The sequence below is a fragment of the Phalacrocorax aristotelis genome, chromosome 5 (genome assembly GCF_949628215.1).
Source record: "Phalacrocorax aristotelis chromosome 5, bGulAri2.1, whole genome shotgun sequence".
NCBI lineage: Eukaryota > Metazoa > Chordata > Aves > Suliformes > Phalacrocoracidae > Phalacrocorax > Phalacrocorax aristotelis.
In genome coordinates this window covers 57,887,568-57,906,876 of record NC_134280.1, presented here as the reverse complement: position 1 = coordinate 57,906,876, position 19,309 = coordinate 57,887,568, and the positions used below count along the sequence as shown (strand labels likewise).

The following is a 19,309-nucleotide window of genomic DNA, read 5'->3' as shown; positions in this document are numbered from 1 at the left end:
AGCTGGCCTCTGGTGCTTTGACTGTGTTCTTTGAAGCAGACTGCAAATGCAGGAGCTGAGGCATGTGCTGTTGGCAGCTGTACGTGCCAGTGCCTGAGACATAGAAAGGAAGGAGAATGTGCCTATAGAGAAGCAGAGGGCAGTGGTATGTATGGTCCGGAGGAAGCAGAGGTACAGAGGTCTTCTGGAGCTCTTGAACTGCTGAGCAGGATGTGACTTATTCTTGTATCCGTGATATTCAGGGAGCCAGATCTTTTATAAATCTTACAAAAAAGCAAGTTTGAGCTGAACAATGTCTGTTAGCATGAGCTTTTCTTCCTAACAGCAACTAACTAGTAAGGCCTTAAATACTTTTTGATTGAATTAAGAGGAACAGCTTATAATTAAAGATAAATAGGTCTAAGAAGTCCAACTTGCAGGTTATGGGCTGAGACAAGGCACATCGTAAAAGATTATTAGGAAAATAAGCTTAACATGTGAGCTTTCCAACATTTCATTCAAATAAATTGTGTTCTTTTAAATATCACTCATTGATAGGAAAAACATGTTGATTTGAAGAATTCTTATTTTCTACTCAAATTTATAGTGCCTCTCCTTTACCCCTTTTTCAGACTATTCAACAGATGCTGGATATTCCTTTATTTATTGATTGATTTTTCAATTTTGTATGCAACACTTGGTCCTTTTCAAGTTATAATTGTGCTACTTGGTATAGCTTTCAAACATCCAACCAGCCATTGGGTGGAAAGCGCATTATATAAAGTTACCCTGTCATGCGCCCCCCCTTTCTACTAGGTACCCATTTCACAAGCAGGTATTTAAACCTGTCTTGGCACAATATCATTATTCTGTAGCAGGTGTCAACTGGGAGATTTTTTTGTATTTCTGGATCCCTTGACCTTTCTTCTGGGCACACGTACAGTGTGTTAATGATGAACAATGTCCACACATCAGCACTAATTCAAACTTGAGCTATTCCAGAGTTTGAAATATGCATGGATAAAGTCTGTGCAGATGGTCCTGAATTTTAATATATAAAAGTCACAGTAAAACAAAGTTAACTTTTAAAATTCTGCAATAAATCACAAAAAGCTGAATGTGATCCTCTGGATATCTTAATTAGATTAATCTCCTTCACTTAATCAGACATTCAAAGTTAAAGAGACAAAGACACTGCCTTTCTTAGACACTAAGGCCTGAGTAATGTCTCTGTAGTCAGAAGAACTGATCAAATTACTTGCTGACGCTGATGTTTATATTTGTATTATTTTTCTGAATTTTAACTTAAACGTCACTGTTTATATTTTTTTATCAGTCACAATCAAGAATATTCCCAACAGCTTTCTTTCTGGGCTTATTGCTGCCATGCAAGGATTTGGCATCTTGTGCATCTACACACAAATATTTATGGAATGGTTAGTTTGCAGGCTGAACTTCAGAGATGGGAAATAGCAGAATCAAGATTATCCACATAACCCACTTCCGTAGGTATCTCTGCTAGGAATCACCAGCAGCAGTAAGGAGAAGGGCAGAAATGAGGACGTCGGGTGTCCTCTGGGCTCAGAGAAGTGCACTGCACCCGCTGCGTGTCATTTAGAGCTCAGGCCCCTGGGTGCCCAGGCTCATGCAGAGCTCATGGAGGCCTTCAGACCTGAGCAACTGGACTCTTAAGGACTCCTATTTAGCACATGCAGGTGGCACTTTTAAGAAACTTCACATATGGCTAAATTAAGAGGGTTTTTTGTGAGGAAATTAATAAATGTCTGTCTGCTTTAGGGTTATCTCTATGCTGAATTCCCATGTTTCTTCTCCAAATCTTCAGAATGTTCCATTTTGTTTTTAAAAAGTGGTTTGTGCTGGCAATCTCTCCAGATTTTCTAGCCTTACTGAAGATAGCTGTGACATTTTTGCTGAAGCAGGATGTCTCTGGTTTTGTGTCTTTTGGGTTTTTTTTAAATTAAGTCAGAGGTAGAGCTAGAGCATGGAAACATCAGTTGCAGCTATAAACAAAGTTTTTAGAGAACAGGAGAGGGGGAGAGAGCCAGACAGCAGGGTTTACAATGGGAAAGTATTAGGCAGGATTGACTCTAGGTGTCACTGTGAGCTGGGCCTATAATTCTGCAGCTCCATTTCCACTTTTATTTAGTGACCCCCACTTTCCGGCCTTCTTCCTCCTCTCTATTTCCCCCATCTCTTTCTCTCTCTCTGACTCTCTAACACACACTTGCATGCAGAGAAGTGTATGACAAATAATAGCTGAAAGCAAGGAAATTACTGTGACCATTAGAGAGCATGGCATTGATGTATGTTAATAGATACTTAATGAAAATCCTGGTTAACTGAATAGTTATGATGTATGGTATCTTGCTTATATGAAGCCCTGGAAAGCTAATGATTTAAAAAAAAAATTAGCTAAGCTTTCTTTTTGTCCAGTTGTGTATAGCTACAGGTAAGAACAGAAGGCAAACACCAGCAGGCAAGATACTCTTCCAGTCTTGCTGATCTGGTCTGGGCAGAGGCAGGGCTAGATCGTTTTAGGGACTGCAAGCATGAGTAGTTCTGGCAAACTTTGAAATTGTAGCCACCTCTATGGATACCTGCGAAAGCAACCTCTATCTCTTAATGGTTTCTTTCCACTAATATTCAGTTAAGTACTCAATTTATAATTTAGAATACTTTCCTATAAGATCCACTTAGAGAATACTAACTAATGACATACAGCAACATCATCAAACACTTTAGTGCCTCAGGGTAACAGACTACAATGCATCCTGCGAAGTAGCACTTAGAGGCTGTATGAACATATTCTGTCACCTTGCAATCTTTTATAGCATAGCCCTGGGAATGTGCAGGGAGATAACATGCAGCAGAATAGAACAAAGTCTGCCAGAGTCACACTCTCCTTAACGTGATGAATTATCAAGATGCCGTATGTTTCCTGGTTAGGTCCCAAACAGATGAACTTTTGTAAATGAGCAAATTTAAATGCCTTCTTATCACACATAGGCAGAACACTGTTTTCATGGTGTTACTGAGAGTCTGATGTTACTTTTAAGTGACTTTGTGCAGTGATCAGTACTTCAGCCCTAATTAGTAAAAGTAGTAAGAGCCTTAGATTTAAATCACAAACAGAAAAATAGGTCATCTAATATTTTAGTTCACCCCCCTGCCAACCCTTAATTATTCCTTGCTATATAGATACTAATTTTTTTCCTGTATCACTTTAAATTTCCTAAGCAACAGCTTCCATGACTTCATGCTTTTTTCTTTTGAGTTTGCTTTTTTAAATGGAATTTAGTAGGAGTCTCCTGAAGGACAAGGGCAATTTTTAAAGCTGCTTTGTAAAACTCTGTTTCCTTTTATATTTGGGCTCCTCTGACAGTGCTGAATCTCAAATTTTTGTAGCATCCTGTGGGAAAGGGAAGGCAATCTGCAAAGTAAAAGTTCTCCTGGCAAATCTTGCTTGTTGCTAGATGCAACTTCTAAATGATCTTTCCTTGGTTTTCATCCTTGCCTGATGGCTGCATTGCGTACTGTACGTTCAATATGGTGATGACTCCAGGATACACCCTGTCGCTAATCTAGTCACTCGTGGCTGCTGTGATTATCCACTGCCTCTATCAGATTACTCTTGGACAATGTCATCAGTGTAGTCTCACCTCTGAATGGAACAGCTCTTTTTTCTTTTTTTTATTTTTTTTAATCGGGATTAAGCAGTCAGATCTGATGACACTTCACACAGGTATAGTTGTTTGAAAACATACTGTCCTTTCAATCACAGTAAGTGACAGTGTGCACAGTGTGCACTCCACTGATGCCACGGCTGCCTTTGATGCCTGCTCTGACATGCTTTAAGATAAATAGTTCAGAGAAAAATTCTTTACAGTAGCAAACTACTTCTGCCAAATGGTTAGCTCTATATATAGTTCTTCCCCCCCCCTTTTTTTTTCTTTAAATGGAAAATATAACATGGATTAAATTGGGGGAGAGTTAAGTAGCCATTTCCTAGGTTGAATATTTTTTTACTGGGGACAGGCTTAAATTCTTCTATATTTAGAGCAAAGGAGTGGGTGTGAGGAAATATGTCTAAGCTCCCTGCTCCCATCTCCATGCCCAGTTTCTCTCTCATGGATATTATAGAGGCTTGAGTGGGAGTTTGGGCTCTTTCAATATGTGGGAGACAGCTAGTCGCAAAAGGAACCTGCGGAGCTGAGTAAACCACATGATTGCATCTCTGTAATTTCTCCTCTCGCACTGTCCTTTGGGCAGTGAGATGGGAGAGACGAGCCTTACGAACTGTACGACAGGGAAGAAATGGCAGCCCTCGGCTGTGGGTGGGGCGTTGTAGGGGGTTTTCTTTGACCATGGAGCGCTCTGACGGCTGAGGCACCTCATGGGCTGGGTGCTGTGGACTCCAGGTGGGGTGTCCCTGCCAGCATGAGGTGGGTGGGGAGCAGGGGTAGAGCACCAGGAAGCAGTGGGGATCAGTCAGGTTACAGTATGGACCGGTCAGGAGGTGGGAGGGGTATAAGAGATGGACCAGCAGTGTGTGTCTCATCGTGTGTGAGGAAGGACTTCCCTGGGGAGCCACAGCACACAAGGCGTGGTATGGGGATCTAGAGGAGAAACATTGATTTAAGCCAATTTATCATCATCCCAGATTCACAGACGTGATCCCGAGTCACAGCAGTTTCTCATGCACTGCCTGTGTCATGTAGTAAGAAGGCCTGAGGTCACCCCTGCTCCACCACTGGTCTGTGTGGTCATCACACCAGATTGCAGGGAGACCAGAGCAGAGCCTGTGCTGACCCGGGACAGGTAGCAAAGGCCATGGCAGTGTTTGCTCTGCCCAGACTGAACACTCACTGCGAGGCTGGCGGCAGAGGAAAGATCCTTTCCAAGATCTGCAAGTCCTAAAGTTCCAGGGAAGAGCTATCATGTATTGTAGGAGAGATGTAAAGGTGTAGAACATACTTCTCTGCAGGTCTGGTGAAGTGTTGTATGGCTTTTGTAGGACATATTTGCTCTTGCAGTAGAATTTAGGGATGAGGAATATTTCCAGCATGGGAAATGGAGAAGGAAGAATCTTACCGGAAAATGTTCTTAATCATAGCAGAAATTTTCAGTAAGTGTTTTTTTTCTTTTTTTTTTTTTTTTTCTGTAACGTTTTCTGGTGCTGAGTGCAAGTAGTGCAGCATTTAAATTCTCTTAATCTCAGATGATTCACTGAAGGTCAGGTCTCTTGAAGTAATATTTTCTTTCTTATCTGTACCTAATCAATCATGTCATATATAAAAAGTCCAAGCAGTTGTATCAGTGCTTTAGTATAATATAACAATATTAGACCAATCAAAACAAACTAATCACATATTAGAAATTATTTTAAAGTGATACTGCAAAAAAAACCCATGCAGGCTACCAAATCACACAGATAAAATAATGCTCATAGGTCATTACAATGGAGATAGTTGCAGGGTTTTTTCTACTTCTAGGATATTTAACTGGCTGGCTCCTAATATTTCTTTTAATGTTTGCTTTTGCCTGGCAGGAATGTGATAAAATTATGCAAAGCTATGATTCACATAGAACAAATACAGATTGCAAACTATATAATGTTATCCCAGCCTGCTGTTTATAAAGCAATGAATATGCCTGCTAACTCTGTATGCTGATGAATTTTTGCAGCCGGGTTTATATCTGGATGAATGACCTTTTCTTTTTCTAATTATTATTTTACACAAGCAAGTAATTTACCTTTATAATCATAAGCAATTATCAAGAAAGACCCTTGGCAGGTGCTAGCATATTGTACTGTTCATATCATTCAGTAAATAGTCTTTTTCTGGTTCAGGTGTGGTTTCTAGGCCTACATGTTGCTCTACACAGAAATATTGTGAATTAAAACTTAAATCAAGGCAAATTATCTTGATTGTTTATGTATGAGTTTGCATAAAATCACAGGCTGTCCTAGTTGCTGATACAGGCCTGCTGGGCAAATGGCCTAATGGTTCTGATGCAGCCTCTACTCAAAGGTCTGAAGAAATCAGACCCCTCTCACCAGAGCAAACAGTTGTCAGCCTTACACAGTGTCTTAGGACTTGGAGAAAATCTGATAGTTTCTCAGCCAGTGCGCCCAGAAGGGCATTGTAACCAAGTGGTCAGTTTGCTCAGCCATAGCTAGTTAAGCAGAAGCATGTGAAAAGGCTTGCTCAGTTTCTTCACTACTTGAGTCATTCTGAATGTCTTAAGGGTCAGACTCTGTTTTAAAGCACTTACAATAGAATGGCAGTGACTGAATTGCTGACAGCATAGCATGTAATCTTGCTCAAGAATTGCTCAAGAAGTGCAGCGTTAGTCTAGAGACAACATGGGGTAGTTCAGAGACACCTGAACTGTTTCAGCAATAACACTGAACTTTCATGCTTCAGCTCTTTCTGATATAGCTTCTTGTTTCACAAACAGGTGTCTAAAACTGCTGTGAAAGTCACTTCAGCTGCAGACTGAGCCAAAGTCTACTGACTTTTCATCTAATGGTACAGTGTGAAGTAATAATGTGCACATTACTGTCACTTGGGAATTGCAACTTGGGAGCCCCTGATCTTTGGAATTGAGAAGAGACTCATGCTCTGGGGTAACTGTGAAAGAAACCTGCTGGAGGGTGCCCTTTGTTTCACTATGTTTTCCCTCTCTGACCAGTTGTGGAGTTGCTAAGACTGCTAACAGAGGCACTATTTCTGCTGTGTTACAGGTTTTCTTTTCCATTTCAGGAACAAATTAATTGTTTTTTCCAGTGAATACATAGAAATGCCACAAAACCCATTCTTTCTGCAGAATCTGCTGCTGCTCTGCATTTCTGCATGAGAGTGAATATAATAGCCATGTGACATGTTGACAAGAGTAATTATACCCAGAGGGGTTGGTAATTTATGTTGGGTAGCAGGTGGTATCATTTCCTGGTTAGTCTGTACCCTAACTTGTTATTATCTATGGCCATCAGCAGCTAGAGTGACACCTAAAGAGGAGACCTCAGAGCTCACAGCAGGAGCCAGAGTTGTTTCATTTGACTATAGATCGAAGGAATTCCTACCATCCTTCATAATGTGTGTAACATAACCTTTGCTATTGATAATGTAGTAGGCAAGGCAAGGCATGACTCATCTCATTGACTCCCCTCTTGTACACGACTTTTTAACAGGTTATGCTTGACAGAGAATGTGTTGCTGCCTGCTTTCGACCACCATCATTATGCCACTGACTCAGTCATATATAGCATGCCATCTAAATAGCTACTGTCCCTATGGAAATATTTTTTACCACAATATTTCTTTGGTTTGGCAAGTTACTTCATTGCTTGTTTCTGAGATGAGCACCCCATTGTTTTGGGAGCTGTACACACACATAATTAGGGACAGAGTCTCGCTCTGACAAACTTTTGCCCTTAAAGAAGAGAGAGAGAGGAAAATGTTGTTTCCGTAGTACAATCTCCTCAGTCTTGGGTATCTCTCTGGACTTCTGAGCACTTGAAAATCTAGATCCATAGTCTTCTTTGATCTTTAAGGTTTTGTTAGCTCATCCCACTTCCAGTTTTAGCTTTCTCACCTCATTTTGTCCAATTTTTCAATTCCTCCCTCACCCTTGAGATTCTTGCTTTTTCCTCCTTCCTTGCCTTACCAACCCTGGTAATACTGACTTCTAAGTCATATCATAAACTTGTTTTATCTCCTCTCAGATTCCATCTTCTTTCCTTTTCCTCTCTGTTCTTCTGTTCATTTTAAAGGTCATTTTCTGAACTGCCTCAAAACATAGCCACTGTTTATGTCATTCACTTATTTTGTCAAGTGAGAAGCTCAACATCTGAGGTCCTGTAGGTTTGTTCTAATCCTGTTTACTTATCTAGAGTCAAGCAGCAGAGTTTTGTTGGTTACAGGTCCAGGTCCATGTATTTGATCCTGAATTGAAGGTATATACAGTAGCTGTCTGTCTGCTTCTGTGTAGTTTCTGTGCTGCATATGGATATCCAAGCTAGCTCCAAACCAGTGTACCCTCTTGGTGCTAGAGCTCTGCCTAGCACCACATATACATGGCTGTAGTGCTTAAATTATTCTGTAGGGGGAGACTGTGGATTCCTTAGTCATAAAATTTTACCCTACGCTTGGATTCTTGACATTTACCTTTTACAGCTTTTCTGATCCTTGAGGTGATCTTTCTTTTAATCCATAATCTGGACATATTGCTGATTGTGTTATATATTTTGTAGGGGCTTTTGAGGTTTTTCTTTTTGAGATTTGATTTTTTTTAGTGAAACTACAGAAAGTGTTTAAAGATAATGGTAAAGAGCTCACAGTGACTGCCATGGATGTCTTTACTTTTTTGCCTTTGCAGCTAGAAAATAACATTACCAGAACATTCACAGTATTCCTCAGCCCAAGACGTTGAATGCTCAGTATAGTCTTATCCTTTTCATCAGTGTTAATTAATTGCTAATACATTAGTGACTGTTATATACTTACATAGGGTCTTACATCCTGAATGTTCTAAAATCATTTTACAGAGAGTGGTCTAGGACAAGAAACAAGGAGCACCAATAACTCACTAGGGGCACGAGAAAAGTAGTGGCCAGTGGGGAATGTATTTCCCCCAGCAGGAATACAGTCAGGATGGTGGGGTTCACACGCCACTCTTAAAAATAGTGCCTAGGCGTTAGTCATGTCTATGTGTATTCATGAGCTTTTAATGCCATATGCCACTGAGTAAAGCCAAGTGAAAATCCATGTCTGATCATTGCCAGGTTCACCACATGAGGGTGAGATGTATCATGTGGATGCTTCAGCTGTGCTGTAGGAAATGGTATGTTCTTATGTGAGCTACCAAAGAGGAGGAAGAGGATATAATTTGTGATCAGACCTTATCCTGGAGAGTGGTATTGAATCTTCCTTTTATTCAGTACAGGTTCTTGTAGGAGCAACTGTTATTCTAGACTTAGAGTTAAGGAGGCTTGCCTGGGCATTGGGATATGTTTGACAGGCACAAAAGGTCTGTGTGTGAAACCAAAATAAAATCTGCTGAGGCCACCTGTTTGAAAAGCATCATTCACACACAGAAAGACTAGGATATCATATGGGAAGAACTGGACCATCTTCAGGACAGGAGAACTGGAAATGGGGTTAAATTTGTATGAAGTACTCAAGGTCAAATGACGATTTTTTTTTTCTATGGGGTCATTAATTGGCAATGCCAAAGGAGAAAGAAATTCATAGGTATTTCACAGGACACAGCCTTGTGAAATGGCCATGTAAAAGGCAAATGTGATCTTAAGATGTGTCAGATGAAATATTTCTGTTGATGATAAGAAAGTGTGAGTGTAATTGTACAAGTCCTAGGTATATAATTCTGGGCATTTTTGTTTAAAACAGAAAGAGAGGCAAAGAGGAACCTGTTTGTGATTAGGAGAATGGAAAACCTTTCTTAGTGGAGGAAATAATGGGATCTGATTTGCTTAGCTTAGCAAAATAAAACCCATAAAGATTTTAGTGACTAAAATCAAGGAAGCAGAAAAATAACTAGTAACAGCATTGGCTGAGAGTAAATGTGGACCCAAATTAGAAGACCACTTAGCCAGTAGAGGAGCACGTTTCTTGAATAACTTACCCAAAGGTTATGTTTTCCCGGAGAGGATGGTAGTGGCAAACAGTGAGCCAATTTTGAGTGTTACAGAGTGGTTATATGAGTTTGCTGCTGCTACTGGAACTTAAACCCTGTGTCCCAGGAGAAGCCATTCGTTTCTGCATTCCAGTGTCATAAACAGTTTTAGCTTAGTTTAAGAAATCCATAATATTCTAGCACTTTTTATTTCTTAGTGTCTCTTTTTGTGGACTGAATAACGATCTTGAATTTTAATGTCAATTTAGGAGTTTTCAAGCTGGCTTCTCCCTTCTGAGGTTCCCTAATTTACCAGCAGTAGCTGAATGAGCCATTCAGTTTTGTCTCATATTCTGCTCTAGTTTTCACATCAGGAGTACTAAATTCTGTACCAAAGTCAGTGAAGGCAGCCTGAGTACTTACTGATAGTACAGTTCCCCACAGGGACCTCTGGTACCCCATCTAGCTGAATTCAGCTGCAATCAGTTTTTCAGTTTACATTTTTTTAAATTTGGTAATACCTGAGGGAATTAGTTACCTAATTCTTATTGAATTACAATGTGAGTTGGATGAATAATTTCCTTAGACTTGTTTGAAAAAACTGAGATTGTTATTCTAATGTTATTCATACTACTGCATGTGTTTTCGTAGCTAAAAATCTGCAATAAATAACTCGTGGAATCATATTAATTACAAGAATATTTACTTACAGAGTCATTTATAAACAAAACTCATACCTGTATTAGATTGTATAGTTTTTAAAAAAGTAAGACTGACTGTTAAGAAGTTGGACACACTGGTTTACATAACAGCTGTCATACAATACATATGACATTGTATGTCATACATACAATAGCTGTCATTTTCATAGTACTGAACTTTATATGAGAGAAGACAAAAAAGTTGTGACAAAGCTTCATGCTTTGAAATTTCAGTGCCTGATTCTGTAAATTGGTCAAATAAAGGTGAGTGGCATTTATCATAAAGCAGACTAATTTTCTGGCTGAGTTGTCCCCAATTAATGGTTTCTTCAACATTATGGATGAGAATGGGAAGTGTGTATGTCAAGGGAATCATATTCCCTTAGCAGAAAGGGAACAGATGCCTAACCTCTAAGTTTGCAGGAGCAGGGCAGTGATTGTGTCCCTGTACTCCGCACTGGTGAGGCCCCACCTTGAATATTGTGTTCAGTTTTGGGTCCCTCAGCACAAGAAGGACACTGAGTTGCTGGAGCATGTCCAAAGAAGGGCAACGAAGCTGATGAAGGGCCTAGAAAGCAAATCTTATGAGGAGAGGTTGATGGAACTGGTGTTGTTTAGCTTGGAGGAGGCTGAGGGGAGACCTTGTCGCTCTCTACAGCTACCTGAAAGGAGGTTGTAGTGAGGAGGGTGTTGGTCTCTTCTCCCAAGTCACTAGTGACAGAACAAGAGGAAACATCTTCAAGTTGCACCAGGGGAGGTTTAGATTGAATATTAGGAAAAATTTCTTCACTGAAAGATTGGTCAGGCAGGAACAAGCTGCCCAGAGAGGTGGTGGAGTCACCGTCCCTGGAGGTATTTAAAAGGCGTGTAGATGTTGCACTTCAGGGCATGGTTTAGGGGACATGGTAGTGTTGGGTTGACGGTTGGACTTGATGATCCTAGAGGTCTTTTCCAACCTTAATGATTCTATGATTCTATAGATGCCATTTTCCATGATGTATGAGAAATTCTGAAGGAATTAAGATGCTTTTGGTGAGCTAGATTATGCTGCATTATTCTCATTACCTAGAGGACTGGCAGAATTTTATCATCTCTCAGTCTTTGACTTTTCTGGACACTAAGGTATTTCACAACGTTTGGTGTGAAAATAGCTGTGGTCTCTTCAAGGGAGGATAAGACAGTGGATAAATAACCACCATGTGCTAAGAAGCTTTGGGATAAAACCCTATTCCTCGAATGAGAATTGCTAACAGAGATTCCAGCAGGATTAGTACAGCCTTTTGCTTCCCACATTTTTTTGGTTGACCAAAACTTTGTGATAGTTCATGTAGTTTACAAGCGTTCAAAAAGGCCTATCATAAAATGTTTGTCACTTAAATTGCATTTTGTGGTATCATCGGATGCATTTTCAGGTTAGAACAGTACAACTTTGTTCTGGATTTGCAAAGAGGGTGATCAGTGTTACAAACAGCAGTGGAGTTCTTCCTACTGAATTTGAGATGTTTGCAAACTACTTGAGGTCCCCTGCCATCACTGCAGAGCCCAAGGCGCTTGGAAAGCAGAACTCACATTGCCTGTATATGAAGTACTGCTTTTGAGATTAATTACCTTTGGTGCTGTTTAGAAAATGAGCTTAGATTGGACACCTAACTTTCAGAGGCCTAGAGTCAGGCAACAAGAATCCAACACTGCCAGCTGATTCCTCTGGGAGCCAGGGGATGAGGACTGGGCAGCACTCACCACACAGATGTACTTGCTGAATAGATCCATACTATATCTGTCCTTTATTGAAGAAAATACATTATCCAGACTCTGCTTGGCTCATGAATAAATCCAAGTCTTCTATATCCCTGGATTTTTTTGGCTCAGTCCTTTATTCTTCACAGGATGTTCTTCTCAGAGTAAAAGGTTAATGATCTTTGGGCCTGGCCTGACCCAGGATCAGAGCAGCAGTTTTTCTTCAATTGCAGTGGGAGGTGAATTCAGGGCCTGTTTGAGAACCTGGCTTTACATGCAGCTCAGGTTTAGATAGGGGAACCTTGTGTAGTGCAAGTCCTCTGTGAAATTAGGTGACTCTATGTTGAAAGAGGCAATTTTTTGATTAAAAGAAAAAAACCTGATAAAAGCATGTGTTTGTTTTTGGAGAACAGCACGACAATGTGTATCGTTTTTATCTGTCAACAGCCATCACCTTGTCAGAGTTTGGCTGCTGTTGATTTATTGCAACCTATGCGAATGTATAATTGGTAGGCTGGTCCTCAGATCTGCGGAGGAGAGGCACAAATTTGGAAGCCAGATGTCCCATGGTAATGCGCTAAAAGAGAGAGATAATCACCAAAGAGCTGAGAAGCCCTTCAACTCATTACTCTTATACTCTTAGTCTTAAGATTTATCAGTGTTTGTAATGAAAGCATCTAAAATGAAAACAACTTATTAACTTCACTAAAGACACCATCTTCCACTCCCCCCAAATAAACCTTTTTATCGTAATCTGCACTGCAGGAGTCCCAGCTTTTTAGTCAGAAGTAGGGGGAATTCACCAAGGCATGCTTATTTAGCATTGCTGTCCCAATGCCCAGGATGACTTTGACAAGGGCAAAAGACTTTGGAGTTGGAAATTTCCTGGAAGGATAATGCATGCAAGAACTCACTCCTGGAGTTCAGGGATTATTCTTGGAGCTATTTCCTCAGGGCTTTCTGCTGTTTCTGTGCCACTACTGTAGGCATGCAAACTACTTGCAGAATTATGGTCTGCCCTTAATGTTTATATGGCCAAGCCTTAAAGTCTTGGTATCAAAGACCATTGTATCTGAAAGGCATATCCTGCCAGATGGAAGACAGAGAAGTAGTCCTAGTAGAGCTCTTCTCAGCTGAGGTGAAGGAACAAGAACATTTTAAATATTGATTTGTACTTTTAATTCACTATTAATCACAGTGGGTTTTATAGGAGTTGGGTTTCATGAGGAGGCCATGGCTTTTCAAAGATGATGCTATTAACATGGAACTCATTCCTGGTGTTGGAGTACTGGCTGGTAGAGGGCAGATTACTGAAAATCTCTGGAGCGTTCAGAGGACTTCTGTAGAGGAAAACTTCTGTTGGACTGGGAAGTAGGGAAAGGAAGGCAGAGCTATAAAGCCCACATGTAAATTATCATTTGTCTTTTACCTCTGCTTCAGTCCTGATCTGGAGAGAGGAGAAAGCTATATGTCATTAAACGAGTCTTAGTGGGTTCATAGACCAGGTGATGTACATCCTCTATTTTCGTCAGACAGCTACATGTACATCTTTCTAATGTGATTAGGCCGTCATACAGGGCACAGATCAATATATTATTCTGCCTTAGAGCACCATGTTCCTCTTTAAAAAATTGTTACTCCTAGAGTTGGCAATTACTTTAAAATAAATTTACCAAAGACAAAATTGTGCCTCTTGGGTCAGTAAATGACTTCCCTGTTTTTTCTTGAAGAGACAACGTGTTTATTAAAGACCTCCTTAGTTTACTGTGTTGGGTTTTTCACTTTGAATAATTGTCCAATTAAATATAATTTGGAAGTCCATGCTAACCTACTGCTTGCATTGTACAAGTAAGAATATCTCTGAAAGATGTGCATTAATAAATCCCACTGAGCCCTATCTCTTTTAAAAAATAGCTTCTTTTGTTTAATTTTTAGAATTTTTTAACAGGGCTCTAAACCTTACATTTGGAAATGCTGCTGTTTTCACACAAATAATTTATAGAGTTCATTCTTCCAAATTCTGTAGAAAACATTTTTATCATTTATTGTAAGTTATCTTAATTTTTTATTATTATTTTTAACCTGTTGTTTAGGTTTGGAACATATTTTACTATCTAAAACTTCACACATTCCTTTTTTTTTTTTTTTTTGTCTAGGGATTTCTATTCCTACTTTGCAAGGGGGAAATAATATGAAATTAAGTGGATTTAGAACTATCGGCTCCTTATAACTAGGAAAAAAATGTTGAATTTACTTTTACCAAACAGATACCTTTTCTTTCTTTTTCCTTCTTTTTCCTTTTTTTTTTTTTTTTTTTTTTTTTTTCATAGAGGATCAGGATTAGTAACAATTCATCTTTCCAAACAGGTCAGATAGTTTGTATGCTGAAGAACTAACAAGTATAAGTCAGCAAATGGATGAAAGAAAAGTAATTAAATGTAGCAATTAGATGAAGTTCTAGAAACCCAAGATGGAATTGGTCAGTAAGAGATATGTAGAAGGATAAAGAAAAATTATGTTGGCTGATGTAACCTGTTCCACAGAGATATAGTCATGCACGGCCTAGCAGTCTGAGCATGAGGCTGGCAGCAGGACCTCTCACGTTGACTCAAACACAAAGAGCATTGATGTTTCTTTATCTACTAGGATCTAAGTCACTCCACTCATTTTCTCCTGTGGATATAAGACTTTTATTCCTAATAGGAATATAATGAGTATGATTAGCTAATCAATCTAATTAATAAAGATTTTTAGAACTGGGGAAATAAGAAAGCATATGGGGGAAATCTTATCTCATTGATGTATTAAAAATGAGTAGCAAAACCTGCCATAAAATAAATTCCCAAAAATATTTTATGCTGTTGTAGTGACACTTTTAAATGTAGTTATAATTGCTCTTATGTTATTAAAAATATCTTTTTGTTTTGATACAGGTAGAAACAGACATGACATTAAATTGACATTAAGATTGAAAGTAACTGCCTACTCTGTCCTTTATATTCTGGCTGCCTTCACCCTCTAGTGAAACAGAAGGAGTTGGAAAGCTTATTTGCCTTCCTAGTCTATCAATGCACAGAACACCTAATTAAAATTGAGGTCAGTAATACAATCTGCTGTTCCTGAAGAGTTAAGATCCAACAACCATCCATATGCAACCATAAACCCCAGCCAAATATTTTCAGTCTGTGGCATCTAAAATAAAACAGAAGTTAATCAGTACTGCCCTCTTCAGTGTAACACCATCCATGGGCAGAAGGGAGCACGTAACTTCTATGCATATGAATAACTGTAGATATCTGAAGTACATCATTCAGTTCCAGCTGAGATGGGGAGCTGCTTAACTTCATTGGAGATTGACTGGGATAGAAGAGAAGTAGAAGTGGACTTTTGTTATTCAGTAATTTGATAACATAATTCTTAAGGAAAGAGTCCTTATAGATAAAATAACTTAATTGCATCAAGGAATCAGAGGATTTGGGATAGCAGGAGCCCAGAGGAAAGCAATATAAGGCTTCAAATGAGGCAAGTTCCTTGCCTGAAAAGTCCCATTTTATACCTTTTTCTCCCTTTCACAACCCATGACATCAAGGCCCAAATTGGTTGTGACGTTCTATAGGTGAAAAGCCTGGTCTTTAGTGTGAACATCATGACAAAATATCACTCCTTGCTTTGGGACAAAGGGCCAGTAATTAGAGGCTGCTCTTATCTGAGCAGTACAGAGCCATGTGCTGTTGCAATTTCAGGAATGGGCAATAGGATAAAGAGTAGATTTTGAAAAATGTCTGTTTGGGGAGGCTCTAAAGATGAGGAGAAATGGAAGAGAAGTAAAACAATCTCAAAATCAAGAATAAGGACGCTAGAGTTTTCACCATTAAAAAAAAAAAAAAAAGATACAGAGAGAAGAGGGCTAGCTATACCTGTTTCACCTCCTTTGCTGCATGCTTACCTATACAGAATCCCAATCATCTGTATTCTGCTTTGGAATGATGTATTGATTGCATTAACTGCACTTGCAGTGCAGCTAGCCACTAAGTATACTCTTACTTCTGCAAGAGTTGTTCCATTTTCCAGAAATACTTTTTAATGCTGATTCAGGAAAAAGCAAGCCAAACATTAACCTCCCAAAACTGGCTGGAAGGTTTGGCTTAAACCATGCCCTCATTCCTTTTGGAAAGATGGGACAATGGCACTTTTGGAAGAAAATGCTTTCCTGGCTCCTTAGTTGTCTGCCTGACAGACATGAGCAGCAATGGCACCCCTTAAAAATGTTCATATCAAACAGCACCTGCAGGATTTTCATTCATCTCTGCCATGCTCTGCATCCCAAAGGCCTAGTTACCTGCCGGGGAAAGAGTGGAAGCCCGAAGTTTGTTGAAATTGTGCCATTTTGTGAAATAGTACTGTGGTGATAAATCAGAAAATGCAGACATAAGTGTCTACTTCACAGACGTTTAGCTAAGTGATGATAGTCTGAGGTTTGCAAGAGTACATACGCAAGACATCATATCTCTGTTTATGCTGAAAAAGTCCTGCATGAGCTGTTCTTACATTAATAAGCTTATCCAGGTTCTCCAAGTAAGGTTAGGTGGATTCTGACAGTACTTCTCTGAACCAAGCAGCAAGTTTCTAATCTGGAGCAGTAAGAACTTGCCAGTCTCTCATGTCAATGAGATGCACTAAGTACTGCCTGAAGAGTGGGAGCAGTTTCCTAGAATGGATTTTTGTAGGGTTGGAGGCTGGTGTAGATCTTCACTGTCCATCTGTGTGTGGGGTATTGCAGAGGTGTGTGGGAACTAATAATGCCTAGCAGAACTTTTATCAGTGCCAGGAAGAAAGGAATTGGAGTCTAGTTTAATGCACCACTTCTCTCCAAGTACATTTTGTTTCACTGCATATCAGCTCTTCAGGACCACTGTTGTGCCAAACAGATAAGCAGTTTGTTACTGTAGACAAGACCAGTGCTTGAAATCCTGAGGCTGTGTGTGGTGATAATTGTTAGTTTTTAATGACTGGGACAGTTGACAACTTGTAAAAATTTTCAGTTTCCAAATTAGCACAGCCTAAGCCAGTCTAGGATAGCTTAATGGGTAAGTGAATGGAGGCAAAAGCTCTATTGTTGCTCCCTCATGTTGCATTTAGCTCCATTTAGGCAAGGTACTGATGTAATGTTAGGTTTGATTATAAATCAAATGATTTTACAATCATTTTAAGTTCAAGCACAGAGAGTGATCAGCAGCCAACAGATGCAGCAGCTTGCACAGCAAAGGGCCACATGGATGATTAAGGGATCAGAGTATCTGACATGTGGAAGAGCTGGGATTGCCTAGCCTAGAGAAGAGGAGGCTCAAGGGGACCTTATCAATGTATATAAGTACCTGATGTGAGGTTATAAAGGAGGCAGAGTTAGACTCTTCTCAATGGTGCCAAATGATAGGACAAGAAACAATGTGTACAAACAGAAATACAGGAAAATCCATTTTCACATAAGAAGAAAACTTTTACTGTGAAGGTGGTCAAATACTGGCACAGGTTGCCCAGACAGATTGCTGAGTCTCCATCCCTGGAGACATTCAAAACCCAGCTGGACACAGCCCTGAGTAATGTGCTCTAGTTGGCTCTGCTTTGAGCAGAGCAGGAGCAGACTAGACAATTTCTAGAGGTGGCTTCCAACCTCAACCGTTCTGTGATTCTGTTGCCTCTCAAAGGCTGAGTGTCTGGTGTGTGATTCAACTGGTGTCTCTAAATTAGCTTCAGTGAACATGGTTCAGGTCAAGCATGAGAGGAGAAAGAAACAATATTAGTGGAGATAAAGAGAGAGATGAAATGTAGAACTGGATCTGGGAGCAGAAGAATCAGAGGTACCAATTCGAGCAAATTAATAGCTGCTAAAAAGATACATGCAAAACGTCCAGAAACAGATATTGAAAGAAGTACCAAAGGGGAGCAGTGCTAACATTTCTGCTCACAGAGCACCTCTGTTTTAACAGAAGGGCTGAATTCTAGATCTCCACCCATTCAATTTTCTTGGCCTCCTACGTCTCTTCAATACCAGCTTCTGTGTTAAACAGCACTACTTCTTTGCAGCTGATCAAGTGCATGAATTTTTAAAAAGTGGGTGGCTTAAAGAAATTTCCTGGGCAACAAGTATGTCTGATAGTATGCTTTTAATAGTTGCTACATTTTCAGTCCAGTCTCCATTCTTAATGTTCTTAAATTCTTAACATTCTTAATGTTCTTAAATTACAGCTAACATTAAAAAGGGAGCTGAAGTTCTTTTATTCAAACTTACACATTATTCAACAAAGCAGCTGAATATGTATTTACCATTAACCTCATGCTTGGCTGTAGACACTGTAAAATTGAGAACAACAGATTTTGACCTGATGCTAAAGTGTAATTGCAGTTCTTAAGCATTTTTTGAGGACTTGACGACAAACAAAGATGTTTTAAACATCTCTCAGAGCTTCTAGGGGACCTACTGGGTATTTTACTTCATTTGTTTCCTTATCGTGAATGTGCTGGTGGGTATGTGGGTGGCTTTATGCAATTTCCTCCTTCCAAGGTGATGTCATTTATGCTATCTGTTTATAGAAGAAATGCGCAAGTCAGTGGTCCACCTTCTAAAAACCAACAGTGTTGGTTTTTAAGTATGGATGGTGAAAGCGTGGTAAATGGGTCAGTGTTTTATATGGATTTCTACTGTTGGAGGTATATGCCTCAGATCTGCCTATAAGGTAGAAGCCATTGGTTTCATTTATTTTTAGTTTATGGAAGGTTTATGAACCATGTACCATAACAGTATTAACTACTTTCTCACAAAGATGCTTCTGAGAGAGTTATACTTCACTGGGGCAGTGGAAACTGTGGATTAGTGTTCTTTAAGAAAAGTTGAAAGATTTGGATAGTACATGGACATGATGGTAATTCAGCTTGTTGAATGATTTAGGAAGTGAAATGAGTCAGCCAAATGCAGTATTCGGGAGGCATTCAGCACCTGTAAATTCTTTGCCTTGCTCTGCTACCAATCTGGCACTAATAATAAGATTTCTGCTGTAAACTCACGGACTGTAAATAAGAGACAGAGGTGTCGATAGTGAAGAACCATCAACATGATATGGCAGTGGAAATGGTTGAAATGGCTCTAGGATGCATAAGACGAAGTGATGCCAGTGTAGCTTAAGAAAGCATTGAATGATCTTGTAAGGCGTGGAGCAACAACACAGTTGTGGCTT

At 39.6% G+C, this 19,309-nt stretch overlaps 1 long non-coding RNA gene across 2 annotated transcripts in view; it reads left to right on the top strand.

Annotated features, from left to right (window-relative positions):
- The first annotated feature begins 4,757 nt into the window (after positions 1–4,757).
- Positions 4,758–19,309, top strand: part of LOC142057875 (uncharacterized) — a 137,518-nt gene continuing 122,966 nt past the window's right edge. The window contains exons 1-2 of one of the 2 annotated variants that reach the window (XR_012660794.1): positions 4,758–5,125; positions 6,463–6,631. This is a non-coding gene — a long non-coding RNA (uncharacterized LOC142057875). The remainder of the gene's footprint in view (positions 5,126–6,462; positions 6,632–19,309) is intronic. The other variant, XR_012660795.1, reaches the window with a different exon arrangement.